The sequence below is a fragment of the Hibiscus syriacus genome, unplaced genomic scaffold, assembly GCF_006381635.1.
Source record: "Hibiscus syriacus cultivar Baekdansim isolate YM2019G1 unplaced genomic scaffold, ASM638163v2 tig00006753_pilon, whole genome shotgun sequence".
NCBI classification, from domain to species: Eukaryota; Viridiplantae; Streptophyta; class Magnoliopsida; order Malvales; family Malvaceae; genus Hibiscus; species Hibiscus syriacus.
The window spans coordinates 917,528-925,398 of record NW_024062111.1 but is presented as its reverse complement, the minus strand read 5'-3'; positions in this window follow the sequence as shown (position 1 = coordinate 925,398).

The following is a 7,871-nucleotide window of genomic DNA, read 5'->3' as shown; positions in this document are numbered from 1 at the left end:
GGTGCAATTCTACGGGCACTTCGGTGCAATTCTACGGGCACTTCGGTGCATTTATACGAGCTGTGGTGACAGCATAGTGCACAACCTCACATTACTCAAATACCTTAGGTTCTCAATATGCTATCATGGGCCAATAAACTTATTAATACAGAATAATGAATGTTACAGTCATACGCTTACAGGTATGGATATTGATGAAGTATACTACATTGATTAGTTACATGTTTGCATCTCATCTCATATGATCCTGACATTTTCATTACATTACATTGCCTTATTATTGTTGCCTCACTAAGTCGATGACTTAGCGTGTGAGTGTTTCACACGTAGGATCCGGGGAAAATAGAAGAGACAGGTGAAGCAGCTTGACAGTATTACTCCTGCAACCATCAGATCAGAAGCAACTTAATCAGTAGGTCATTTTGTTATGTAAATGACAGTTGGCATGTAATTAAAGGGTTAAGTTGTGTATGCTCTGAATATTTTGGTAAACTTATATTACAGTATGTATATTATTGTATTTTCTTAATACAAGTTCAAATATTTTACTATTATTTATTAAGAGTTGTGTTTTAAAGTCAATGTAGTATCTCTGACTCATATCCGGGTCGGGTATGGGTTGGGGGTGTTACACATGTGGTATGTGACATAAGAGAAATAACAAGTGATATGAAATGTTATAAATGATAATGCCCATGTTATGTGATATGAGAGCTAGGGGTATAGTTGGCATGCCAAGAGTCGAGGGTATACCTATGTTCTACGGAACATATGGACAGAATTACCTATGTCTTTCGAGACATATAGACAGTATACCTATGTTCTAAGGAACATATGGACAGTTTACCTAGGTTCTTCGGAACCTATGGACAGTTGCCAAGGATCTTTATGACCTCTGGATAGTTACCGAGGATCTTTATGACCTCTGGATAGGTCCTTCGAGACATATATGTATTCTTTGGAATATGTGTGATGTCTGGTGAGACACATACTTGATCCTTGGCATATGTATATGATTCTTAAGGAATGATATGTGGTCCTTCGGGATATTTATATGAGCTGTGGTGACAACATATGTGTGCACAACCTCAATGTACTCACATACCTTAAGTTCTCACTAGTGTACATGGGCTAATAAAGAGATTAAACAAACATATTGAATGTGGTATGTATACAATGGGTTTATAAATGGTTATCAAAAGTAAGTGGTTTGAAATATGTTACATGAACCATATGATGTTATATGTGTTTCTTAATGATAATGATAGAGATTATGATAATGATGGTATATGTTTATGTATGCTTTATGTTAAATGAAATATTATATGTTTTATATGCCTCACTAAGTCATCGACTTAGTGTGTGATTGTTTCACACGTAGGTTTGGAAAGCGAAAAGAGAAGTAAAGAGGAACAAGGCATGTCAGTTCTCCTTACCGAATGTCAAATCAGAAGAGAGGTGAATAATATGTATATTTTTTTATATAAAGTTCTAGTTAGCATGTAATCAAAAGAATATATTGAATAAGCTCTGAATAGTTTTGTAAATGTTTTGAATAAGTTAAATGTTATAAAAGTTTTTAAAATTACTCACTATTTTATACGAATAAAGGTTTGAAAAGTCAATGCGACACTTCGGACTCGTATCCGGGTTGGATAGGGGTTGGGGGTGTTACATTTAATGGTATCAAAGCTACGGTTTAGCCGATTCTAGGCTAAAAATGAAATCAAAAGTGTTTTTAAAAAGTGTACATGCTAACACAAAGTGAAAAAAAAAATCTGATCTAATAGGGTAAGGAGTGTGCTGTCTTGTTAATAGAGTTAAATTGTTATGTTATATAAGATAAGTGAATACTGAGAATGATTTATGAGATATATATATGTTTATATGATATGATAGGTGATATGTGAACATGTACAAATGACATGTTATATGATATGAATTGGATGATCATATGCACACGTGATATGTGATAGAAGAAATGATATGAGAGTTTCTAAAGTGAAATACAAGACGATAGACCTGAAGGTAATAGCATTCACCTGCCCTGGCCAGGCAGGGAGAAGAGCGAAAACCTCAGGGAATGTCTCTATAAGATTAGAGAATGATTCAGGATGTTGAATGATATTCCGATGTGTTTTCAATTGTATACTTCGTTAACTCATAGAATGAATGTATCGAAATAGTTAAAAGAGTTATGAGCACCCGAGCTCAAGGGTGAATTTGAAGAAGGCTCTGTTGTTACAAACCTTTGGATAAATGATATGAAGATAATGCTAGAAGATGTTCATTTCTCCATAGTGGAGAAATTAAATTGAGAAGTTTGTTATTATGTGGATAAGATGGAATATGGTGAACGAGTGTCACCATAAGGACGTTAAAAGATTAAATGAATTAGTGAGAATTTGTAAAAGAGTCAAGGATAAGTGCATCAGTGATAAGTGTATAAGGTATATGAAGCCAGAGCTTATGAGTTCGAAACGAAGGGATAATATTGGGTATAAGCAAGAGTGTGGATATGATTAAGAGAATTGGTGCTTCATAGAGTTCAGCACCATCAAAGAGAGTCAGACAGACTCAATTAGTATGGTCTGGTACTGAAAGATTAAACAATGATTTAATTGATAATAAACCAAGGTTAAAGACAACCTTTGTGAATTAGATTAAAAGTTCTGTTAGAGTTATGAAAATTGAAGCGGGAAAAGTATTATAAAGGGGTGAGATGAGTATTGAGATTTGGTAATTGTTGAAATAATTCCAATTGCAAAGAATGTATATGAATGGTTAGATGAAGGTTTTGCTTTAGATTAGAAGAATCGATGTTGATTAACAGAGTTAGGAAGTTGGAGTATATTAAGTTAAAGGATTAGAAGTTGATGAAGGAAAATACAATTATAAGAGATAGTAAAGAATGAGGTTATGTATAAGTGAAGTTGGTTATTAACGTTATAAAGAGGTGATAAAGATATGATATGTATATAAGAAGATTTTGATAATAAATGGATAAAGAAATGAAAAGATTGTAAGTTTGATTAGAAGTAAGAAAAGTATGTAAGGTTATATGAAGAGATTATGTGTATCGTAATACAGACAAGGATGAAAGATGAGTAAAAGTTTGGATTGTGGTGAATTAATTAGAAAATGAGGAAAGAAATCAATTGATTGATTTTTGATTTTGAGTGATAAGAATTGATGTTATTGTCTACAGGATAAGTAACATTATATGAATTTTAGAAAGGTCAAAGGAAAAATGCATAATCGAATGAGAGAAAAGACAACAATGGATTGATATTACTGGTTATTGTTTATATGATAAGCAACAAAAGATGAATGTATAACGAAAAAGATAGTTGGAAAACTAAAGGATTGAAAAGTAAGTGTCCGATGATGGCAAGAAAGAATAAGTCAAGGAAGCAACATAAGAACATTAGAAGATATGTTCTTATCAAGATGTGCAGTGAAAATTCGAGGACGAATTTTCTTATAAGGAGGGGAGAGTTGTAACATCCCAAACTATGGGTTAGTGACTTAATTGTAAAGTTTCAGAATTTGATGATTAAAGTAGAAGAATGAATTAGTTCAATGATTTATCTGAAAATAAATCCTAAAAGTTGTTAGTAATTATTAAAGGATTTTAAGGGCAAAATGGTCATTTAACTTGGAAATGATAAGATAATGATATATATGGGATAAGATTGAGAGATTTCTCCATAAACTCTCTTTTCTTCTTCTTCCTCCTCTCCTCCCGTATCTCCAACCTCAAAGGTGAGTCTTCTACTTAGTTAATTATTTGTTAAGTTTAAGATTGGGTTTTGATCATTAGATGATAACTAAGCTTATGGAAAGCTTAGGTTGTCCTAAAATCAAAAGGTAAAGGAGATAGAGAAGATTAAAGATTAGTGGTTCTTGAATGAAATCTTGAAATAGAGTTTATAATAAGAATTGAAAGTTGGATTTGACTTGTCATCAATCTAAGTAAGAGATATGAAGTAATATAATTGGATTTGAAACATGTTGCAAAATTGATGTAATTATTGAATTACATATGGAATATAGGATTTTGAGGTTTAAGATGAAATAAATGAGTATAGATTGGTTTAAGTATGTGTACTAGAGTTAAGAATGAAAAAGGGGATGAAACATGAAGGATTTAAGCCAAAATGAATGATTTTCGGGTTCAAAAAGATGATTCTGGGTAGAGTGCATCGATGCATATTCATTGTGCATCGATGCATCAAGGTTAAAACCCAGAAATTTGTTTGAAGGTGTATCGATGCACAGGTAGTGCATTGATGCACTCTTTTAAAATAGAAACATCGAATACAATTAGTGCATCGATGCATAAGGCATGCATCGATGCATCCCAATAATAATACAACATCGAATGTATTTTATGCACCGATGCATCAGTAGTGCATCGATGCATACCCTTATTGAAAGAAGAAATTGACATTTATCTTAATCTAAAGAGTGAACCATTAGAGTATATTAGTTATAATACTAATATCGATATATGTATGATTATGTAGATATAGAACGTGATCCCGTTCTGAATCAATTGAAGGATTAGAATCGAATCAAAGCAAAGCTAAGGTGAGTGCACATTATTTAGTATATGATGTTAAATGAAAAATAAGACTTATGATAAGTCTATTTCCAATAGTAAAATGCATGAATTCATAGAGGTATGTTTGTTATGATTTATATGTGTGCATGAGTATATGTGTTATTGATATGATTCTATGATCATAGGATGTAAACTATGTGATAAGTGAAAAGTGACATATATGTGATAAATGAATGATATGAAAAGTGAGATAAACAAAGTATGGTTGATATAGGGTAATATAAGAATAGCTCATAGGTTATATGATAAAGATGGAACCATATAGGAACATTAGTTGAGTACTTGATAATAAGTCATAAGGTTATATGCATAGGTAATATAAGTTATAAGATGAGAATATATATGAATATCAAATAAGTTATGAGATAAGTTATATGAAATTGATATATAGGCTAAATGAAAGTATACACATGAATAAATATATAAGTTTATATGTTATTTTATATGCTATGGGATATAACCATGAACATATGTGATGTGATATATGTTATGAGAAATGACCCATGTGACTAAGTGTAAATTGATATAAGTATGTGATATGAAGTTATGGGTATATGTGTCATATGTTATTATAGGTGATATGATATATATGAGTTTATGCGATATAAAAGTGTATATGTGAAATAACATGATAGGTGATAAAACCGTGAGCCTATATGATTATGTGTTATATGTTACATGATATGACATGCAAGTTACATGAACAAATGAGAAATGATATAAGTCATATGAAACGATCTACCGTGAATACATGCACTTGTGATACATGTGATATGATATGAGATATATGGTTACACATATATGTGGTATGTGACAGAAGAGAAATAACAAGTGATATGAAATGTTATAAATGATAATGCCCATGTTATGTGATATGAGAGCTAGGGGTATAGTTGGCATGCCAAGAGTCGAGGGTATACCTATGTTCTACGGAACATATGGACAGAATTACCTATGTCTTTCGAGACATATGGACAGTATACCTATGTTCTAAGGAACATATGGACAGTTTACCTAGGTTCTTTGTAACCTATGGACAGTTGCCAAGGATCTTTATGACCTATGGATAGTTACCGATGATCTTTATGACCTCTGGATAGGTCCTTCGGGACATATATGTATTCTTTGGAACATGTGTGACGTCTGGTGAGACACATACTTGATCCTTGTCATATGTATATGATTCTTAAGGAATGATATGTGGTCCTTCGGGACATTTATATGAGCTGTGGTGACAGCATATGTGTGCACAACCTCAATGTACTCACATATCTTAAGTTCTCACTAGTGTACATGGGCTAATAAAGAGATTAAACAAACATATTGAATGTGATATGTATATGATGGGTTTATAAATGGTTATCAAAAGTAAGTGGTTTGAAATGTGTTACATGAACCATATGATGTTATATGTGTTTCTTAATGATAATGATAGAGATTATGATAATGATGGTATATGTTTATGTATGCTTTATGTTATATGAAATATTATATGTTTTATATGCCTCACTAAGTCATCGACTTAGCGTGTGATTGTTTCACACGTAGGTTTGGAAAGCGAAAAGAGAAGTAAAGAGGAACAAGGCAGGTCAGTTCTCCTTACCGAATGTCAGATTAGAAGAGAGGTGAATAATATGTATATTTTTATATATAAAGTTCTAGTTGGCATGTAATCAAAAGAATATATTGAATAAGCTCTGAATAGTTTTGTAAATGTTTTGAATAAGTTAAATGTTATAAAAGTTTTTAAAATTACTCACTATTTTATACGAATAAAGGTTTGAAAAGTCAATGCGACACTTCTGACTCGTATCCGGGTTGGATACGGGTTGGGGGTGTTACATGTTTAGTCTTTTATTTTTGTATTTAAGATTTTAAATTTACTGGAAAACACTTTTCAAAAAGACCACCATCTGAGGTTCTGATAGAAAGATAAGGCGCTCCTATCGAAAAACGTTTTTAGATGAATAATATCACTCATGTTCATGCCTATAAATATGACTATAAATCTACTTCTTCACTCTCAATTGCAAAAGAAACTTTTTTCCAAAGATATTGTAGCACCCCCAACCCGTACCCGATCCGGATACTAGTCCGAGGTGCCACATTGACTTTTCAAAACTGGTACTGTACATTCATAAAACAAACTATATGAAACTTTAAACTTTTATTAACACAAAAGACATATTTACATAATTGAGTTCGACACATTATAAAATCGATCAGAGCATGCGTAAATTACACTTTTGTACATGCCAAAACTTTTAACTCAACAAAACATGCAAACATGCCAAAACTTTTAACTCAACAAAACACATACTATTATTTTACTTCTGATTTGATCCTTGAGTGAAGATATGATGCTCCGCCAATCCTAAGGCTGATCCTCTTACTTTCCTGAACCTACGTGTAAATACTTACACGCTAAGTCATAGACTTAGTGAGGCATAAAACTATCATAATACATTTCTTATAAATGTGAACATGCAATGCAACTATGTAACTCAGAACATCACTATCATGCCATGATTACCTTCCATTACATATGATTCATAATATCATATAAAAGATATACATACTCTTTATATTATTTATATGCCCATGCATATTCTGAGAACTTAAGGTATGCAAGTACATTGAGGTTGTGCACTTATACTGCCACCACAGCTCGTATGGGGTCCCACTAGGGGCATGTGAAATTTGTCCCGAATGACCTCTGTATATGTCCCGAAAGACCTATGAAACCCTCGACTCTTGGCATGCCAACTATACCCCTAGCTTTCATATCACATAAAATGGGCATCATAGTTATTATTCATATGTTCATGTATTCATATCATTTCTCCTGTATTCACATATGCCTTTTCTTTTACCACATATCATATGTACGTATAATTATCTATCTCGTATCATATAACATATATACTTTCATCTATTCATATGAATCATATAACATGTGTACTTTCATCTATTCATATGAATCATATAACATTTATCAATCACTATAACTTATGCATATTTACAGTAACCATCATGTATGCATGTTCATAATGACTATGCTATAACTACTAATCATATGAATAGACTTATCACAAGTCATAATTCCTTTGAACTACATCTCTAGTATGCACTCACCTTGGCCTCACTAACTATTAATTATTCCTATAACTTCCTTTCTTTCGATCGAATCCTAACTCGGTGATCGTTTCAAAGCTTGCTTGAGCTCGGTATCTACATAATCATA